The sequence below is a fragment of the Lissotriton helveticus genome, chromosome 7, assembly GCF_964261635.1.
Source record: "Lissotriton helveticus chromosome 7, aLisHel1.1, whole genome shotgun sequence".
Lineage (NCBI taxonomy): Eukaryota > Metazoa > Chordata > Amphibia > Caudata > Salamandridae > Lissotriton > Lissotriton helveticus.
Genome location: NC_136068.1, coordinates 117771021 through 117793126, shown reverse-complemented (window position 1 = coordinate 117793126; position 22106 = coordinate 117771021).

The window sequence follows — 22106 nt, the reverse complement described above, 5'->3', positions numbered from 1 at the left end:
AGAGAAAGGCGTGGATTGGATGGTAGCACTGCCAGTCGCCCTTTTTTACATGGGAATGGTCGCTCACTCCCGTTCAGGTCTGTCCCCTTACGAGGTAGTTTTCGGTCGCCCCCCAAACATGTGGGGTACACGTAAAATAACTGATGTTGACAGTAATATGCTGACAGATTACCTGGCTTCCTTGATGTCTGCACTACTCTCTTGTCGTTCACAGGTCGCTGCTGCCTTTCCAGACAACACTCAAGTGAAACCGCACGAGGTCATACCAGGCGACCTCGTTTTGATTAGGAATTTTGATCGTTCAAGTCCGCTGGAGCCCCGCTGGAAAGAACCAAAACTTGTCCTGATGACCACAAAGACTGCCTTCAAGATTGAAGGAAGAAAAGGCTGGTTGCATTCCAGTCACGTGAAACGATTCCATGGACTCCGTCCAAAGACTTTTTTCAAGGACTGCCCCGTTCTCAAGGACTGCCCAGATGCTGACTCTCAACTTCCCCTGTTAGAGAAAACTCCGCAGCAGGAGTATAAAGAAAAATTAAGGTCTAGTAAGTGTTAGACGGGGACCTGGAGGGTCGGCCGAGCACAGTGATCGCACAGACAGGTAACTTCCCCCACACAGATGGACACCACACAAAGATCAGGGTAACACCTTTTATAGGCACTTCTGGTAGTAGAGTGGTACGATACAAGGCGCTCAGGACACGATGATCCTCTCAATTCTAGTCTCTAGTAAGGGAAGGGGGTAGCGGGACAGTCTTGGTACCCACGGGTACGGAGGTGTAACGGTGATAGCTCACAATCCTCGAGCTTGGTGTTCGGATGGGTCAGACCGCGGCAGCGCCGGCAGGTCCCGAAGAGGTCGTAGGTGGCAACGGGCCGCGGCAGCGCCAGCAGGTCCCAACGAGGACGAAGGTTACAACGGGCCGCGGCAGCGCCAGCAGGTCCCACGAGGATGAAGGTTACAACGGGCCGCGGCAGCGCCAGCAGGTCCCACGAGGATGAAGGTTGCAGAGGGCCGCGGCAGCGCCAGCAGGTCCCACGAGGATGAAGTTTGCAGAGGGCCGCGGCAGCGCCAGCAGGTCCCACGAGGATGAAGGTTGCAGAAGGCCGCGGCAGCGCCAGCAGGCAGGACAATAGTTCACAAGGCAGGGCTGTGGCAGCGCCAGCAGTCCGTCAAGGATGAGTTCGTCGCGGTGTCTCTCGACTCCAGGATACAACTGCCTTCCTGTCCTGGGGCGGCCTCAGTTATAGGTCTGGCGCCCTTTGATGTCCGGACCCTCGCTCTTGGAGGTCGGGAGGTCTGGGATGAGGGAGTCCAGACACCCAGCAGGGGGGTGGAGCCAGCGCCTGAGGAGGCTGGGGGTGCTCGGCACCTGGCGGGGGAGAGCCATCGACACTTCTTACTCCCATTGACCTGCCAAGTGGTCCGTTCACCTCCTGGGTGGAGGGTGGTGCCGGGATGTCGGGGCCTGGCCAGGCCCAGGGTTGGGGTCGGGCTGAGGCCGCGCGGCCGCGTGGTGCCGTGTCCAAGATGGCGGCTGGGCCGGGCAATGGTGCTGACGGTGGCCCGGGCCCTGTCCTGCGGGGAGGGAGCGAGCTCTTCATGTGGCCTGTCCAACATGCGTCCCCCCCAGCTGAAGGCGGGGAGAGTCACCCATCTTCTTGGGGACTTTCCTCGTCGAGGTGGAAAAAGCGGGACAGGCCATCCGCGTTGGCGTGGTCTTGGCCAGGGCGATGCTCCACAGTGAAGTCCATCCCCTGCAGGGAGATGGACCATCGCAATAGTTTGGGGTTCTCCCCCCGCATCTGCATGAGCCATTGCAGGGGCCGATGATCTGTCTGTACCCGGAAATGGGTTCCGAAGAGGTACGGCCGGAGCTTCTTGAGGGCCCATACCACTGCGAAGGCCTCTCGCTCAATGGTGCTCCAGCGTTGCTCTCGGGGCAGTAGGCGTCTGCTGATGAAGGCCACTGGTTGGTCGACTCCCTCGGGGTTCAGTTGGGAGAGGACGGCCCCAATACCATGATCGGAGGCATCGGTCTGAACGATGAACTCGCGGCTGTAGTCGGGGGCCTGGAGCACCGGAGCGGTGCACATGGCGGCCTTCAGCGTCTCGAAGGCCGCGTGACAGTCGGGAGTCCAGTTGACTCGTTTTGGGTTGTTCTTAGACGTGAGTTCCGTGAGGGGCCCCACAATGCTGCCATAGTCCATCACAAACCGCCGGTAGTATCCGGTGAGCCCCAGGAAGGCTCGGACCTCTGTTTGTGTTTCGGGGGGTTGCCAGGACTGGATGGCAGCTACCTTGAGTTGGAGGGGGGCCACCAGACCGCTCCCCACTTGGTGTCCGAGGTAGGTCACGGACCCCTGGCCGATTTGGCACTTGCTGGCCTTTATGGTGAGGCCGGCCTGTTGGAGGGCCTGCAGGACCGCTCTGAGGTGGTGGAGGTGGTCGGCCCAGTGGCGGCTGTATACCGCGATGTCGTCCAGGTAGGCGGCGCTGAATTCTTCGAGGCCCGCCAATACCTGGTTCACCAGTCTTTGAAAGGTGGCTGGAGCGTTCTTCATGCCGAAGGGCATCACTCTGAAATGGTAGTGCCCGTCCGGGGTGGAGAAAGTGGAACGTTCTTGGGCCCTGGGGGTGAGGCCGATCTGCCAGTAGCCCGCTGTCAGGTCAAAGATGCTTAGGTAGCGGGCTGCCCCCATGCGGTCGACTAGTTCATCTGCTCGGGGGATAGGGTGAGCGTCGGTTCGGGTGACCGCGTTCAGCCCCCGATAGTCGATGCAGAATCGGAGCTCCGGCGTGGTGCCCGGTGCCGCGGCCTTGGGGACCAGGACGACCGGGCTGGCCCAGGGACTGTCCGAAGGCTCGATGACCCCGAGGGCGAGCATCTTGGAGACTTCTTCTTGGATGCATGTACGTACCCGATCCGGTACTCGGTACGCCCGGTGTCGGACAGGAGGACTGTCCCCCGTGTCCACGTCGTGCAGGCACCAGGAGGTGACTCCGGGTGCGAGGGAGAACAGGTTTGCGAACGGCAGCAGGAGGGCCCGGCAATCTTGATGCTGCTCTGGGGTCAGGGCCTCGGAGAGTCGGACCCCGTCCACCGAGCCATCTCTTTCCCGAGTCCTCAGTAGGTCAGGGAGGGGCTCGGAGTCTCCTTCTGTGCCACTGTCGGTCGCCATCAGCAGGCTGAGCTCTGAGCGCATGAAGTGGGGTTTGAGCCTGTTGGCGTGGAGGACCCGGAGGGGGTTCCGGGGGGACTCCAGGTCGATGAGATAGGTGACGGGACTCCTGCGCTCGATCACCTTGAAGGGCCCCGTCCATTTGTCTTGCAAGGCACACGGTTCGATGGGGGACATCACCCATACCTGCTGACCCGGTTCAAACTCGATGGAGGAGGCATGTTGGTCGTACCACTTCTTCATGTCCTCCTGACTGGCCTCCAGATTGGCTTTAGCGATCTCCCTGAATTTCCGGGTCTGATTTCGGAGGGTCAGGAGGTATTTGTAGACGTCCGGAGGGGTCTTTAGGGGGGCCATTTCCCATTCCTCCTTCACTAGGCTGAGAGGCCCGCGAACGGGGTGTCCGTACAGGAGTTCGAAGGGGCTGAAGCCGAGGGACTTCTGGGGGACTTCTCGGTAGGCGAAGAGGAGGCACGGTAGTAGCACGTCCCACTGGCGGCGTAGGGGTTCTTCCAGCCCCATGATCATCCCCTTGAGGGTGCGGTTGAACCGCTCGACCAGTCCGTTCCCCTGGGGGTGATAGGGGGTGGTGAAGCGGTAAGTGACTCCGCACTGCTGCCAGAGGGATTTCATATACTTTGAAATAAAGTTCGTACCCCTGTCGCTGACGACTTCCCGGGGGAAGCTCACTCGAGAGAAGATCCCCATCAAGGCTCGACCCACTACTGGGGCTGTTATAGTACGGAGGGGGACCGCCTCAGGATAGCGGGTGGCGTGGTCCACCAGGACCAGGATGAAGCGATGCCCCTGTGCTGTTCGGGGGTCCAGGGGCCCCACAATGTCTATTCCCACCCTTTCGAACGGGGAGGTCACCACGGGGAATGGTTGTAGGGGTGCCTTGAGTTTGCGGCCGCTCTTCCCGCTGGCCTGGCAGGTCGGGCAGGACCGGCAATGGTTGGAGACGTCATTTCTCATTTTGGGCCAAAAAAAGTGAGTCACCAGGCGGTGGTAGGTCTTGTCTTGGCCCAGGTGCCCGGCCAGGGGGACATCATGGGCTAGGTTCAACAGGAAGTCTCTGAAGTGGAGGGGCACCACCAGCACTCGCCCGGCCCCCAGTTCTGCGATTTTCTGCTCGCTGTACAAGAGATCATTGTCCCAATAAACCCAGTGGGCCCCGGTGGTGTCTCCTTGGCTCTGGGCGAGCGCTTGCTGTCGCAATCCCTCGAGGGAGGGGCAGGTCTTTTGCTCCTGCCGGAATTGTTCCTGGGTGGGCCCCCCTTCTTGACGCCACTGAGCCAGGTCGGGAAGCTCGGGGGGCTGTGTGGACCCCTCTGTGGGGGGGTCCGGGTGGTCGGTCTGGAGGAAGTCTTCTTCTGGAGTGATCGAGGGCGGAGGTGCTGCCCATTCTGGTTCTTCTGGTCTAGGGATGGTGCGGGTGGCCATGGACCGGGTGGTTACGCACGCCCAGTCCGGGAGACCCAACATCCCCAGATGCTCTCTTCTTTCTACAGCGGCCCACGGGGAGCTCTCGAGATCGTTCCCCAGGAGGCAGTCCACGGGGGCATCGTCGCGGACAGTTACTTTCAGCATGCCGGACACTCCTCCCCATTCGAAGGGGACGCAGGCCATCCGACACAGGCTCTCCGAGTTATCTGCCGATCGGACGGGGCAAAGTACGTTTGGTAGGATTTGTTCTGGGGTCACCAGGTGACAACGGACGGCCGTCACACTGGCCCCGGTGTCACGCAGGGCCTCGGCCTTGCGCCCATTGATGCTCACCCATTGGCTGTACTTCCGAGTGTTGGCGGGCAGGGGAGTCCGCGGGACCATGTCTCTTCCTCCCAGGCATGCCAGGGTCATGGCGGCGGGTTCCCACTCGAACTGCTCCGACTCATAGGTCTCCGTGTCTTCGGAGACTTGTTCTTCTCCCAGGGCGGCGGCCGCCATCTGGCGGGGCCCGGGGACCTGGTTCTTCGGGCAGGTCGGGTCACTGGCATAGTGGCCGACTCGCTGGCATCGATGACACGTCACGTTAGGTCGGAACCCCGGGCGCATCAGGGGGTTTCCCCGGCCTGCTGGGGCCGGGGTGACGTTAGTGGGCACGGCCGGGACGGCGTCTCTGCCCCGGCCCGGGCCTCCTCCTCCTCCTCGGGGACGATGATGACCTTGGTTGGTTCTGTTCTGCTCATTCGGCCCACTCCGGGCCACTCGGGTGCTCTCCCACCGGTCAGCCTCGGTGGCGAGCTGCCGGGGTTCAGTCAATTTACTGTCGAGGAGGTGCTGCCTGAGCTCGACGAAGCAGTTGTTGGAGAGGTGCTCCCACACAATGAGATTGAAGAGTTGTTCGTAAGTGGTTACGTTGTTACCCTTGATCCACCCCTCGAAGGCTCGGCTGAAATAGTTCACGTATTCCAACCACGTTGTACCTGGGATCCGGGTGCAGTTGCGGAACCTCTGGCGGTACATTTCGGGTGTAAGCCCATATCGACTGAGGAGGGCGGCCTTCATGTGGTCATAGGACGTCATTTGATGGTCCGGAAGCTGCAGCAGGGCATCACGACCCTCGTTGACGAATCTCCCCAATAGACCGGCTCCCCAGTCACTTCGAGCGACCCGGTGGGCGGTCATGGCAATCTCATAGGCCTTGAACCACTGCTGTATGTCGTCGTTCCGGTGATATTCTCGGACCACATCCTTGGGGATGTGGACCTTCTGCTCGGTAGGACCCGGGGAGTGCGGTTGCTCGGGCACCCCTAGGTTTTTGTTCAGTTTGCGTATTTCTATCTCCGCTAGTTTGCACTCGTGCTCGTATGCCAGTCTTTTTTCTTCGAGGTCTCTCTGTCTCTGTTTTTCCTCTCGCTCTTCTCTGAGCCGTAAGTGTTCTAAGTTTATTTTTTGTTCCGCCAGTTTCAATTCTCCGTCTAATCTGAGTCGTGCCAAGTCTAACTCGTGTAATCTATTTTTTTCCCGCTCTTGGATCTCTTCACGGGAAGGGCCTGTTCTCCGTTCCTCCGTCCGGGTGGTGTTGACTTCCGGGGCTGCGGGGTCCCGGGGGGTTGCGGTATTTGTCTCTGTCCAGGCCTCTAGGGCGTTTTTGAAGTCTTCTTTTGTGCTTAGCCCGGTGGTAGCAATGCCTAAGTCCATGCAAAATTGTTTGAGCTCTCGGTGGTTGTATTCTTCCAGCTTTTCCATCTGGAACTTCTCCGCCGATCCGCTCTCTTTGGTCGTCATTGTGGTTTTAGTCGTAGGGTGAGTTACTGTCTGTACGGTACGCGTTGGTTCGGATCGCGCCGCTAGCCACCAATGTTAGACGGGGACCTGGAGGGTCGGCCGAGCACAGTGATCGCACAGACAGGTAACTTCCCCCCCACAGATGGACACCACACAAAGATCAGGGTAACACCTTTTATAGGCACTTCTGGTAGTAGAGTGGTACGATACAAGGCGCTCAGGACACGATGATCCTCTCAATTCTAGTCTCTAGTAAGGGAAGGGGGTAGCGGGACAGTCTTGGTACCCACGGGTACGGAGGTGTAACGGTGATAGCTCACAATCCTCGAGCTCGGTGTTCGGATGGGTCAGACCGCGGCAGCGCCGGCAGGTCCCGAAGAGGTCGTAGGTGGCAACGGGCCGTGGCAGCGCCAGCAGGTCCCAACGAGGACGAAGGTTACAACGGGCCGCGGCAGCGCCAGCAGTTCCCACGAGGATGAAGGTTACAACGGGCCGCGGCAGCGCCAGCAGGTCCCACGAGGATGAAGGTTGCAGAGGGCCGCGGCAGCGCCAGCAGGTCCCACGAGGATGAAGTTTGCAGAGGGCCGCGGCAGCGCCAGCAGGTCCCACGAGGATGAAGGTTGCAGAAGGCCGCGGCAGCGCCAGCAGGCAGGACAATAGTTCACAAGGCAGGGCTGTGGCAGCGCCAGCAGTCCGTCAAGGATGAGTTTGTCGCGGTGTCTCTCGACTCCAGGATACAACTGCCTTCCTGTCCTGGGGCGGCCTCAGTTATAGGTCTGGCGCCCTTTGATGTCCGGACCCTCGCTCTTGGAGGTCGGGAGGTCTGGGACGAGGGAGTCCAGACACCCAGCAGGGGGGTGGAGCCAGCGCCCGAGGAGGCTGGGGGTGCTCGGCACCTGGCGGGGGAGAGCCATCGACACTTCTTACTCCCATTGACCTGCCAAGTGGTCCGTTCACCTCCTGGGTGGAGGGTGGTGCCGGGATGTCGGGGCCTGGCCAGGCCCAGGGTTGGGGTCGGGCTGAGGCCGCGCGGCCGCGTGGTGCCGTGTCCAAGATGGCGGCTGGGCCGGGCAATGGTGCTGACGGTGGCCCGGGCCCTGTCCTGCGGGGAGGGAGCGAGCTCTTCATGTGGCCTGTCCAACAGTAAGTCAGCCAGTTTAATTGTCTAAGTCCCTCTCGGGTGAAACGGTTAGACAGGTTCCTGACATGTATGAGATAGACCGACATAGTGAGAGAGTTAGTCGAAACTCTAAGAAAATACGTTATCACAAAGCTCTCCGAAGCCGATGCATTGTTACTCTTTTAATTTTATTATTTCTGAGTTTTACGATTACAGGCATGAGTTATGTTTTATATGTATGTTTTCCTCCTACTGTTTCACATGTACATTTTTCCTCTAATGTTACAGTAGAGCATACTTTTAGTGAACTGCCTCCTCACGAGTTATCCTATCGTCTTGCCATGCGCAATAATACTTTTATTCGAATGTTACACTATTCACACCAGACAAGCAATGCCACTAATTGTTGGGTGTGTGGTCGACTCCCCCCTTTCCAGACACCGAAGGGAGTTCTGCCACTCTTTCCCTATCCGTTTTCACACAATGGTTCGTGTGGAGCATGGTCCACGTTAACGTCATCCTCAAACGATATGTCCCTTCTGAATAGAACATGTTTCCCAGACAAGGAAGGTCTTTCCCATAGAACAGGGTTAGATCTAGAAAATGAAGTATATGATCTAGGTGATTATTCCTCGAATTTCATGGTTTTGAATGTTCAGTCCGAGACTACTCCAGATTTGCCTGCTATTACAGTTCTACCAGTGAAAGGTGAATTATGTGTCAGAAAGAATGGTTCTGTACATCTAGGACACAGTGATTGTACTACTATGGTCGAGTATAGTGACAGTGGGAAATCTACTTTCAAAGCCTCACGTCATTCTTATTTTGTATGTGGTCAGACCGCATATGTACGTCTGCCCCTCGATTGGGATGGAACATGTTATATTGCCTTTCTACTGCCACCAGTTTTTCTAGCCCCATCCAATTATCACAGAAACACTCATCTAGTACACGTTAGACATAGAAGGGAGATCGAGTCCCCAATTGTCGATCAGACTGAAACTGCCTTAGAACAGTATCAAGATTTCAATAAAGGTTTCTTTTTCTTCATAGGTCCTGTCCAGAATAGTAAGCTAATACGTAGGCTAACCAGAACCCTTGAAGCAGTAGTGAATGAGACTACTTCCGCTCTAGGTAACTTAACCGAGGAGCAATCTGCTATGAGATTTGTCGTGCTCCAAAATCGTCTCGTCCTTGACGTCATACTGGCCGATAGGGGCGGAGCTTGTAGAGTCATCGGATCTAGTTGCTGCATTTTCATTCCTAATAACGCACCGTCTGTTTATTCAGCTATAACCAGACTTCATAAAATTGCCCATCAGTTGCACCAGAATCCAGGCACCTGGACATGGTCCGGTTGGCTCTGGAGTATTATATCTGCCTGGGGATGGAAAGTATTGTCATTCCTGGGTATAGCAGTAATGATCATATTCAGTTGCTGTCTCTGTTTACAATGTGGCCCTGCGATTTGCGGCTTGTGTGCTACATCCTGTATTCCAAGTCCGAAGTCCCGTTCCAAGAAGATTCGAGTCGAGCAAATGATGCTGTATGAAATGATAGATGGTATCATGAATATTGATGTTTCCTGATGGAAACGTAGGGCACAAGGAGGGAATGAGGAAAATTGAATTTTGCCTTATCATGTGTGCCTACGTGTTCCCCATCCTATGTTATATGTGCATGATTAATATGCATATATTCCCCTATGATCGAATAAGACGCCATTATAGTTGTGTCCAACGTTTAGTATGCCAGTTATCCAGTCCCCGTGAAAGCAACGTGAATTAGGCTTCTAGGCCTATGTTGACACCCTTTTACATTGTGCACGTTAATTCATCGAATTGTCCCCGTTTCTAGGCCTCATGAGGGCCCGGACACCAGAATCAAGCTCTAGTCTCCTGAACCCACTCTGAGGAGCGATGCAGCCCCCACCTGCATCCCCGACCCTTCACTTACTTTCTGCCGCGCAGCGCGGTGCCCGGCCTGGCTCTGTCTGCCTGCCTGCCAAGAATATGTTATGCCTCTAGTTATCAGTTCAGCTCTCCGTCTTCACATTCCTAAGCTAACGAACCGCATAAACATCTTCAGTTATAGTCTAGTCTTTCTGTCTCCATGCAAGTGAATTACTGTATTAATATCCATAGAAGATTCATAGCACACGCAATACATGAAGAATATATGCATGCACCAGTCTTAGTGTCAAGTAGCCTTTGCTCTGATGACATTTAGATTCAATCAACATGTACTCCAAACACAAGATACCAGATATGCTATAGGTACATGTCGTCCTGACATCCCAGACTTTCGTCTCCTCTTCTAGTGTAGAAGTCAGAGCCCCCAGCTCTCCCCAGATACACGTCATGGTCCGTTTGCGCGCACCACTAGGTTAAAGGTTCCAGCTGCCCAGGTAGCCCCCTCCATGTATCCACCCATTTATGACACTTCTGTGACGTTCTCATCACATGTCTTCGTGCACGCCCTGTGCACGCCTTCTTTTCACGCCCATGTGTTCTTATCTTACGTTTGTCACTTGTTACGCCTACTGTATTCAATGCAATTATAATGTTTTACTATATATATCATGTACTGTTAATGAAACGTCGCAGCTGCCATTCCATTTCATGCCAGGCTATTCCGATCCTGTCCCTTCCCTTGTGCCTGATTAAAGCCTGTTCAACTCAGATACCCCGGATCCTGCCTCTTATTTATTGAGCTATCTGTTTTATTTAATGCATAGAAAAATAGTACTGGTAATTAATTATTTATTTACCACAACTCCGCATACTTTCATTACAAAAGTACCATGACTCCGCAATGCCATTATAACGCATGGCATTACATTTTATATGCTTTTACCACGCATACATTTACAACGAAATTTGTTGTAAATGCATGAATGGTAACAGCATGTTTTTTTTTTTATGTTTGGATAAGGTAAGTATGGGTATAGGGATATATGTTTTGGGGTACTGAGGTATATGTTTTGGGGTGTTAGGGTATTTTAAGGGTTCAGATATAGTTTTGGGTTATGGGGTACAGGGGTAGTTTTAGGGTTCAGGGATCGGTATGGGTTTTGGGGTACAGGGGTATTTTTAGGGTTCAGGGCTAAGTTTGGGTTTTGGGGTACAGGGGTATTTAAGGGTTCAGGGCTAGGTTTGGGTTTTGGGGTACAGGGGTATTTTTAGGGTTCAGGGCCAGGTTTGGGTTTTGGGGTACAGGGGTATTTTAGGGTTCAGGGGTAGGTTTGGGTTTTGGGGTACAGGGTTATTTTAAGGGTTCAGGGCTAGGTTTGGGTTTTGGGGTACAGGGGTATTTTAGGGTTCAGGGGTAGGTTTGGGTTTTGGGGTACAGGCATATTTTTTAGGGTTCAGGGCTAGGTTTGAGTTTTGGGGTACAGGGGTATTTATAGGGTTCAGGGCTAGGTTTGGGTTTTGGGGTATAAGGGTATTTAAGGGTTCAGGGCTAGGTTTGGGTTTTGGGGTACAGGGGTATTTTTAGGGTTCAGGGCTAGGTTTGGGTTTTGGGGTACAGGGGTATTTTAGTGTTCAGAGGTAGGTTTGGGTTTTGGGGTACAGGGTTATTTTTATGGTTCAGGGCTAGGTTTGGGTTTTGGGGTACAGGGTTATATTAGGGTTCAGGGGTAGGTGTGGGTTTTGGGGTACAGGGGTATTTTTAGGGTTCAGGGCTAGGTTTGGGTTTTGGGGTACAGTGGTATTTTTAGGGTTCAGGAGAACGTTTGGGTTTTGAGGTACAGGGGTATTTATAGGGTTCAGGGCTAGGTTTGGGTTTTGGGGTGCAGGGGTATTTTTAGGGTTTAGGGATAGGTTTGGGTTTTGGAGTACAGGGTATATTTATAGGGTTAAGATGGGTTAGTGTTTAAGGGTGTTGGGGTATTTTAAGGAGTAAGGGTGGGTTATGATTATGGGGTGCAGGGGTATTTAAAGGGAGCAGGGTGGACACCCAGAGCTGGAATGTACAGAACCTGGGAAGAAAAACCAATGAAATATTGGGCACAACACTCGCTTTTTTTTCCGTAATCCCGCGCCCCGCACACGCCCACGCCCACGCCCCCAGCACACGCCCTCAGCACACGATATGAGACATGGCATGAAGGGCGGAACGTACCACACGCCCCTAGCATTTGTCACGCCCCCAGCACACGCCCACAGCACAACCCAGACACTCCCACAAGGGACTACTTTGCTGGCACGGTTCTTTTACCTTTTTAAATGTATATGGTGGGCGTCTGCATAGCCTATGTCCTTCTGCTGCAACTGCCCGTTCCAACGCTGTATTGGGTGTTGTGATTGGTGCTGTGGTTCCTGAGATTACCCGCCTCAAAGGTTTGGGCTCTCTCTTCGTTATATTAGTAGAGATTCCTTTTTATTGTGTGCCCCACCCCCTTGCTGCACCACCACTTTATTTAGATAGCAGACGCTACCTGGTCAGATGTCAATAGCTGGTGGGTGGTAATGCCACATTCTTTCCCTTGAAATGCAGTCAACTGTACCAGGTCAGAGCACTCAAAATTCTGACACTTCTTCTACGTATGTGTTACAAAGACAGTGGCCGGGCTAGTCTTAGTGGAGTAAACACAATAAAGGCAAAGCCAGGAACTGCCTGAAACCAGCTGTTTGAGAGTACCAGTGGAAGACTCCCCTGATATGCTCTAATCATGTATTGATCATATGGGGTTATGCAGGATCAGAATGGTGGAGAGTCCCATTATTGGAAAACAAGGCAGTATCTGTGAGGCCTGTACTAATAACATGACTACATTTGTCCTTCACTGGGAACCAAACATCCCATTGTAGCGCTTGACTCTCAGAGGGTAGCATTGCAGAGCAGTCTAAGGCCTACTCAAGGGAGGTGGTGTGGGCAAGTAATCGCCATTTACCAGTATGCAGAAATAACACTCAATAATTGATTGTCCAGTCTATACTTTTCTTTATAAAAGGAAGAGTATATTTATTACACACACACACACTACTCAATACTATGCATCAATTTACAAATGTACATGAGTTGTTGGAATTACATCGTGACATTGCAAAACATTCCCACCCCTCCCACGGGGGGGTCTAGTACCACCACTCCCGTGTATGCACATCATCTTGCACCTCAATGCAGTAGGTAGACCATAACCTGAAGTGAAGGCCTTGCCCACTAGCACCATCCCAGTGGCGACCCACCCCATTATTAAGCATGGGCGGATTTTGCGAATTGGCAATCAGCGAACTTGCGTATTTACGGATTCGCAATCCGCAAAATCCACGAACTCTCGCGAATTTGCGGATTTTTTTTTTTTTTGTGTTCGCAAGGGTTTCTGCCAGTTCGCGAGGGTTGTGTACCAGTTCGCAATTGCGAACTTACTTGTCGGCTCGCAACAGCCGCGACTATGTTGTTTCCACGTCTGGTTCATCATCACAGGTTCACAGCACCCTCTGTTTCACCACTGCCACCCTCTGGTACACCCATGCCACCCTCTGGTACATCACTGCCACCCTCTGGTTGGTTTATCACTGTAGATTATGGGGGTGAAAAAAAGCAAGCACACCTGCCCTGCTTCAACTGACATGAATTAATTTGGGGTTGATTAATGTGTCACTGAATTTAAACTTCCAGTCTGGCTGGCACCTGCTTCCTTATCTGTAATTTGCTTTCTGTTGCAGTGCAATTTTTTTTCACAGGACCTTTGTGGCCTACTTGTAGCTATTCTCTGAGCCTGCTGTGAGGGTCAGAGCAGGGTCATAGAATAGTTGCAAGTAGGCAACTGAACTCTGAAGGGGCCCCTCAGGAAGCACTACAGGGAATGGTTACTAATGATAAGATTGAACTTTTGCACCTGCTGAGTGCTTTCAGTTTTGTCTGTAATTGCTTTCTGTTGCAGTGTAATTTTTTTAACAGGACCTTTGTTGTATACTTGTAGCTATTCTCTGAGCCTGCTGTGAGGGTCAGAGCAGGGTCATAGAATAGTTGCAAGTAGGCAAATGAACTCTGAAGGGGCCCCTCAGGAAACACTACAGGGAATGGTTACTAATGATAAGATTGAACTTTTGCACCTGCTGAGTGCTTTCAGTTTTGCAAAAATCCAAATATCCAGCAGCATCCACAAAAAGTAATCCCTCCAGGTCAAGATCCAAATCAAAGTGACCAGCACATGAAGAAAGCACTAGGAGGAGCCTGCTGGACAGGAACAGGAAGTTGGAGACTGTGGGGCACTTCCTTCCTCCCACCCCCCCTCCCCCAAAATGGACTCCTTGCAAAGAAAAAGTGCAGGCAAATGTCAACCTGAGGAGTTATTCTGATAAAAATCATAATTTTCAAGGTTTATGCTGCCTCCTGGTGGATTTCTTGTGCGAAATTGCAAATTTTGCAATCTCGCAATTGCGAGATTGCCGCTGCCCGCCGCATCTACGTGTTCGCAAGTGTTTACTCCCGCGAAATTGTATAGTATTCTAGTTGGCAAGTGCGACCAAGCAAAAAATCCGCTTCGCACGGATTTTACGAATTTTCGGCAAGTTCGCGAGAGTTCGCGGATTGCGAATTTGCCGAAAATCCGCAAAATCCGCGAGCGGAACGGATTTTACGCCCATGCTTACCCATTATCACAACAAGCATTTAAAATGGGCACACCTGCCATGGTGACACATAACCCTAACTGAGCATCTCATACTGACCATACAATATACACCTTTACATCTCAGGGGCTAACACTCTGGGTTGTTCTTCACCTAAAGCAGCAGCAAGAATACATGTTTGGGCATCAGTTAAAATTAAAGTACTTATCAAAGCTGATAAAAGTTATAATGCATTGCAATTAAAGCCCCTAAAATACATAACAGTTATAATCATATGATTAAGCATTAACAGCCAGACACCCTGGCAGGAATGTCCAGCAACATAACCCCACTTCGCTTATAATTTCACATCACACATATGATTTCCAGTCCCTCAAAAGAAACATCAGGTAAATGCACCTTGTGCAATTGCACCTCTTCACCGCCAAGGGATGCTCTTCTCCAGACATCCCCAGTTCAACCCTTCACACTTTGGTGCAGTCCCAAACAGTCCCACACAGCTGCAGAACAAAAGTTCCAGCCATGGGTGGGTTTAGGAGCCTGGCTGAATCCTGGAGGGGTTGTTTCTTGCAAGCCACCGAGAGACTTAGACGTCACCTAGTTCTCCTTCTGAGCCTCTCTTCTCACTGGCACTGGATTCCGTTCAAGGCGCAGTTCAGAGTCCTAGGACAGGCAGGGGATTCCTCCTTCCAACTGCCCATGGCACCAGGCTCCAGCACCAGTCTTCCGTAGCAGACCACACCCCAGAGAGAGCTCCTCTTCCTGTGCAAGACCTTTTAAAATAATTTGGAGGGGGCTGGCAGGAAGGCTCTTCTGCCCTATACTGCTTCGACAACTCACCTCTCTGCCCCTGCTCCCTCCTTCCTGCACAGGCCTCTGGCATAGTTCAATATGGCTTCGTCCAGGGGTCTCATGCAACATGGTCTCTGAAAAGCCCCCTTCCCCCCTTATTGCCTTCATGGTCCCGAACAGACCCGGTACCTGGCACCGGGTGACAGCTGCTGATGGATAACCTGCAACTTCACCCCCATCTCTCCCTCATGGAGAGGAGACCTTCGCCCTTGGAATGCTTGCAGTGTAGAGCTAGACCTCTGATGCTACAGCTTGGGGAGGAAGGTTACTAATCCATCCTGGCAAGGTCACACCTAGCCAGGCTCTGGTTATGAGCTGAGTCAGAGAAATATGACATTTCTGGATGACCCATAAGCAGTACAGATATGGCTTTGGACTCAGCAGAACACTTATTTGTACACAACTTACAGTGCACTTTGGTGGGTGTCTGGAATTTGTAGGCCCTAGGGAAGTGAATCTACCCCATGCGGTCCCCATCTTCATAGGAGAGCACTGGAGTGTTCCTATAGTGACAACGGTAAAGCACACTGACTTTCACTCACGGGTCTCCCCTCATTATAAAGCCTGTTCCATGTCACCACCCAACTCTGCATCATTCCTGCCCCACCATTCTATCTGTACCTGCTCCTGGGCTGCGCAGGACAAGAATCTCCCCCGTACAGCCCCTACACATGTGCACACGCATGGACACACATGTCTACATGTAACCAGTCCGGTGCCACTCACCCCGGCTGCAGCGCAGCAGCCTTCTCTCACAAGGGAGACACTGGTAAAAATCCAGATGCAGTCTCTTTCATCATGAGTTCACTGTTGGCGAGTCCCAGCTAATCAGGCTCTCCCACAGTAAACGCTAAAAAATTAGGTGTTCAAAAAGCGAAAAATCCGGGCAGCTCAGATGGTCAGAACCACCTTCTAACACCCACAAAATGTGAACATTACACAAGGTGATTGACTAGACTGAAAATAAATACATTGCAGATACTCTGGTCAAGGTGCTAAGAATCCCTATGGTCAGAGGTAGGGGACACGTATCAGTGTCCAGGGCTTGGATTGCTGATTGCGATGGATCAAGTTCTCTTCAAGGAGACTAGAAGACTGTCAGAAGAATGGAGGGGTGCTTGCTCTGGAAAGGGGAATGCTGGGTTGCCTTCCCTAGAAGAAAGCCTGCTTTGAAGACAACAGCCCAGCTGCCTGGAAGGGACAAGGTGCTGTGAAGGCTAGTAAAAAAAGTCCAGTATCTTGCTGCAGGTTTTCTCCCTGGCACAGAAAAAGCTAATCACATTCTGGGGTTTCTCAGTTATGGACTTTTGAACTGCTGCAGCATTAAAATATCCAAACTGAATTTGGTTGGGTTTTCAGCGCAAAGGAAGTGGAGGCCAGCTTTAGTCCCCATCTTGACTCTCCAACAGGTGTCCAGTAAACATGGGATTCCTTAGGACTCCAGTTCCCACATCCCTGCACTCTTATGTAGGTCATTGAAATGCTTAAAGACTCAGACTAACAACATCTAAACAGTGTTGGAACTGGAGTTTTCTGTATATCTAGGCATCCGTTATAGAAAAGCAGGAAGAGTGAAAACTACATTCAGATCAGTGCATAGTGTATCACAACATTCAGCAGAGCAAGTTTACCTCCAATACAATATACAGAGGAGCAGTGTAAGATTCTCTCTAATACAATATACACAGATGCAGTGCAAGCTTCCCTCCAATACAATATACACAGAAACAGTGGAAGCTACCCTCCAATATGATATACACAGAAGCAGCGCAAGCTTGCCTTAAATAAAATATACACAGAAGCAGTGCAAGCTTCCCATAAAATAAAATATAATAGAAGCAGTGCAAGCTTCCTAGAATATATACAGAAGAAGTGAAAGCTTCACTCCTATACAATAGACACATAAGGAAAGGAAGCTACCCTCCAACACATAATACAAAGAAGAAGTGCAAACTTCCCTCCAATACAATATACACAGAAGCAGTGGAAGATTCCCTCCAATATAATATACACTGAAGGAGTGCAAGCTTCCCTCCGATACAATATAGATTTTGATATCAACTATTTTATATTGCGTGCAAATACCAGAGGCGTCTTAGTGCTGATGTCTACTATATGAGAGAATGAACAAACAGAAGCTAAGAAATTACCAAAAGGAGGGGCCTATAGCTGATCATACCGAATGGGAGAATAACCAGGTTTTAAGATGGCTCCTGAAATTGGAAAGGTTAGGCTGGGCTCTAAGCAGGTAAGGTAAGTTATTCCAAAGTTGAGATGTGATGTGGGTAAAACATTCTTCTCCCCAGCTCTTTCTTCTGCTATTAGAGACATTGACTGTCTTAGAAGTGGCTGAGTGTAAGGTTTTTCTGGGAGAACACCTAGAGTGGTTTCTTTTCAGATATGCTGGGCTTTCACCATACAAAGTCTTATGTGCCACACACAAGGCCTTGAACATCACTCTTTTCCTCACAGGAAGCCAACGGAGCCCAAGTAATGCTTCAGAGATTGGCTTAAACTTGGGAATTTTCTTTAGCAGTCGAGCCGCCTCCTTTTTTAGGCCTTGAAGTTTCTTCAGGTAATGCAGATGCATGCCTAAATATAAGGAATTACAATAGTCCGGTCTTGACAGAACTAAGGCAGTGACCACTGATTTTTGCAGTTTGTAAGGAATAAAAGGGAGCATTTTCTTTAAGGTGTGCAGCAGAAAATAGCACACATAAGTAAGTTTGTTGATTTCAACATTGAAAGAGACACTGGGATCAAAAATATTTACCAGATACTTGATCAAAGATACCGGGATGGGAAGGGGGCCACGCATCTGATGCCACCAGCATTTGTCCCAAAAATGTGTATCCTGCTGAAAAGGAGAACCTCAGCCTTGTCCGAGTTCAACATGACCGTTGTTGCCCATCCATTCTACAATTGCCACCATATCGTTGTTAAAGCGCTGTGCCATCTCATCAACATCATTTGAAATGGATTCAACAGTTTGTTTATCCTCAGCATAGGCAACAGGGCCAAGACCAAAAGAATGAATCAGCCTTGTCAAAGGACCCACATAAATATTAAAAAGTGTAGGACTCAACAATGAACCGGGGAACACAACATACCAATAAGAAAGACTTGGAGACAAGGTCCCTCCGGCCGACTGACTGCTCTCCGTCCATAAGAAACAAAAAAAACAGTTGAAGGGCCGAGCCTCTAACTCTGATTTCCATCAAGCTTTCCAACTAAATTGCATGGCTCAAATATCGAAGGCAGCCGAAAGATCCAACAGAATTGTTGCTGCCTTCCCACCATTGACTCGAATACTTATCAGCTCCTCTGCCACTACTGCTAAAGCTGACTCTGTACTATGATTTGGTCTAAACTAACCCTGGGCGTAGTGGGGCGTAGTGGGGCGTAGTGGGGCTCCGCGGAGCTACGGGGAGAGGGCGAGAAGCTACGCCCACTCCCGCACTCCGCATAGCCCCACTACGCACCTCCCTCCCGCTCTCCCCTACATACTTTATTTAAGCATTTACACAGATTAAAACAACTTAAAAGCACTTACCTTGTCCGGGGCTCGTCCGGGTCTTCATCTTTGAATAGCGTCCTTTGCCTGGATACCAATGCGCATGCGCGGCCGCCCGCGCATGCGCATTGGTATCCAGGCAAAGGACGCTATTCAAAGATGAAGACCCGGACGAGCCCCGGACAAGGTAAGTGCTTTTAAGTTGTTTTAATCCGTGTAAATGCTTAAATAAAGTATCTAGTGGAGGGCGGGAGGGAGGCGGGTGGCGGCCGACTCGGCTACGCTCACGAAGTGGGCGTAGTGTTGCCGGCTACGCTGTCTACGCAAAATGCGTAGAAGGCAACACTACGCCTACTCCGTGGGCGTAGCCGATTCGGACGCCCACCCTTAGTCTAAACCCAAAATGTGCAGAATCTAGAATTTCATTCTCCTCTAAACATTTTGAGACTGCAATGCTCATATGCTTCTCCAGACTTTTTTTCTGGAAAGGGCAGACGAGATATATAGGCCGGCAGTTCTTTACCTCTTTTGGGTCTAGCAAAGGTTTTTTTTAGCAATGGGAGAATGGAGGACCTTTTTAACTTGATAGGAAACTCAGCGGCGGCTCTAGGCTCATGGCAGCCCTGGGCAGGGAGCGTAGGTAGGGGGCCCCGGGCGAGGGGGTCGGGGCGGGGCGGGGCAGGGCGGAGCCCCCCAGAGCTCAGGAACTAGGAGGAACGCAGGCGCGGAGGACAGTGAAGAGGGGGGGACCAGGGTCAGGGTGTTTGGAAGTGGAACAGAGCCGGAGGCCGCCAAATCCCAGCATGTGGCCACTACGCAAATATGTATCCATCCTCAGAGGATTATTATATTAAGGATATATATTGGCGTGGAGGCCTCTAGGATTTGGTGGCCCTGTGCAGGTGCACAGCTTGCACATGCCTAAGGCCGCACCTGGGAAACTCTACTTAGTCGTTAATAGAATTCAGTAGTCTAGTAAGAGGAGGAGCAACCGTATCCGGAACATTTTTGACGGACAGAGGTCAGATCGTGTCCCAGACTTTGTTTAGTCTAAAAGTTCTGCAACTTTTTCCTCATTAGGAGTAGGAATTTGCAGATATTATTTTTTACGGGAGCTACATCGATGGCACCTGATGCTGATAATACAGCCCTGTCACTAGAGTTTAGACTGGTATATAAATATCCTCCACTTTAATTTTAAAAACTTCTGGTAGCTTATCACAAAACAGTGGACAAGGGGGCACTATGCAGCTAGCTGATACGCTAGACAAGACCGTTTCAAACAGTTCTCTTGTGGATTTCTTCGATGTGCAAATTTGTTCGCAAAAAATATTTTGTTCTCTCAATAACAAACAGTGTTTTGTATTCTTGAATTAGCTAATTGTATCCAGCCTTTTCTTCGAATTTCTAATTTTTTATCCATATTTTGTCCTGCCTTCTACATTTCCGTTTTAGTTCCTTAAGCTGAAGAGAAAACCAAGGAGCTGACGACATTCGTCTGTAATTCTCAAAAGTTTTAATAGGGGACAACTTAGTCACTCCAGCCCTCTTTCAATCTGAGTATTTGCCTACTGTGAGTTTGGAATCTATCCAAATAGAAAATATCAAAGAAGCAGTGCAAGCTTCCATCAAATCCAATATGCAGAGAAGCAGTGCAAGCTTCCATCAAATCAATATACAGAGAATCAGTGCAAGCTTCCATCAAATCCAATATACAGAGAAGCAGTGCAAGCTTCCATCACCTCCAAGATACAGAGAAGCAGTGCAAGCTTCCATCAAATCCAATATACAGAGAAGCAGTGCAAGCTTCCATCCAATCCAATATACAGAGAAGCAGTGCAAGCTTCCATCAAATCCAAGATACAGAGAAGCAGTGCAAGCTTCCATCCAATCCAAGATACAGAGAAGCAGTGCAAGCTTCCATCAAATCCAATATACAGAGAAGCAGTGCAAGCTTCCATCCAATCCAATATACAGAGAAGCAGTGCAAGCTTCCATCCAATCCAATATACAGAGAAGCAGTGCAAGCTTACATCAAATGCAATATACAGAGAAGCAGTGCAAGCTTACATCCAATCCAAGATACAGAGAAGCAGTGCAAGCTTCCATCAAATCCAAGATACAGAGAAGCAGTGCAAGCTTCCATCCAATCCAATATACAGAGAAGCAGTGCAAGCTTCCATCAAATCCAATATACAGAGAAGCAGTGCAAGCTTGCATCAAATCCAATATACAGAGAAGCAGTGCAAGCTTCCATCAAATCCAAGATACAGAGAAGCAGTGCAAGCTTCCATCAAATCCAGTATACAGAGAAGCAGTGCAAGCTTCCATCCAATCCAATATACAGAGAAGCAGTGCAAGCTTCCATAAAATCCAAGATACAGAGAAGCAGTGCAAGCTTCCATCCAATCCAAGATACAGAGAAGCAGTGCAAGCTTCCATAAAATCCAAGATACAGAGAAGCAGTGCAAGCTTCCATCCAATCCAATATACAGAGAAGCAGTGCAAGCTTCCATCAAATCCAATATACAGAGAAGCAGTGCAAGCTTCCATCCAATCCAATATACAGAGAAGCAGTGCAAGCTTCCATCAAATCCAAGATACAGAGAAGCAGTGCAAGCTTACATCAAATCCAATATACAGAGAAGCAGTGCAAGCTTCCATCAAATCCAATATACAGAGAAGCAGTGCAAGTTTCCATCAAATCCAATATACAGAGAAGCAGTGCAAGCTTCCATCCAATCCAAGATACAGAGAAGCAGTGCAAGCTTCCATCCAATCCAAGATACAGAGAAGCAGTGCAAGCTTCCATCCAATCCAAGATACAGAGAAGCAGTGCAAGCTTCCATCAAATCCAAGATACAGAGAAGCAGTGCAAGCTTCCATTAAATCCAATATACAGAGAAGCAGTGCAAGCTTACATCAAATCCGATACACAGAGAAGCATTGCAAGCTTCCCTCAGATACAACACAGACAGCAGTAGGGGACGCTACCCTCTGATGCAGAAATGCAGCAGATACATCAGTAGGGCAGACTTCCCTCTCATGCAGAATTACAGCACAGACAGCACTGGTGCAGACGTCCTTCTCATGCAGAATACCAGCACAGAAAGTAGTAGGGAAAGCTTCCCTCTGAAGCAGAAAACCAGCACAGACAGCAGTAGGGCTCACTTCTCTCCGACGCAGAACACCACAAACAGCAGTAGGGCAGGCTCCCTCTCACACAGAATTACAGCACAGAGAGGCGTAGGGTAGCCTTCCCTCCCACACAGAATTACAGCACAGACAGCAGTAGGGCAGACTTCCCTCTCACGCGGAACTACAGCTCAGACAGCAGTAGTGCAGGCTTTCTTCTGACGCAGAATGCAAGCTTCTCTCTCATACAGAATTACAGTACCGGCAGCAGTAGGACAGGCTTCCCTCTCATGCAGAATTGCAGCACAGACAGCAGTAGTGCAGGCTTCCCTCTCATGCAGAATTGCAGCACAGACAGCAGTCGGGCAGGCTTCCTTCTCGCAAAGAATTACAGCACAGACAGCAGTAGGGTAAGCTTTGATTTCACAGAATTATAGCACAGACTGCAGTAGGGTAGGCTTCCCTCTCACACAGAATTACAGCACAGACG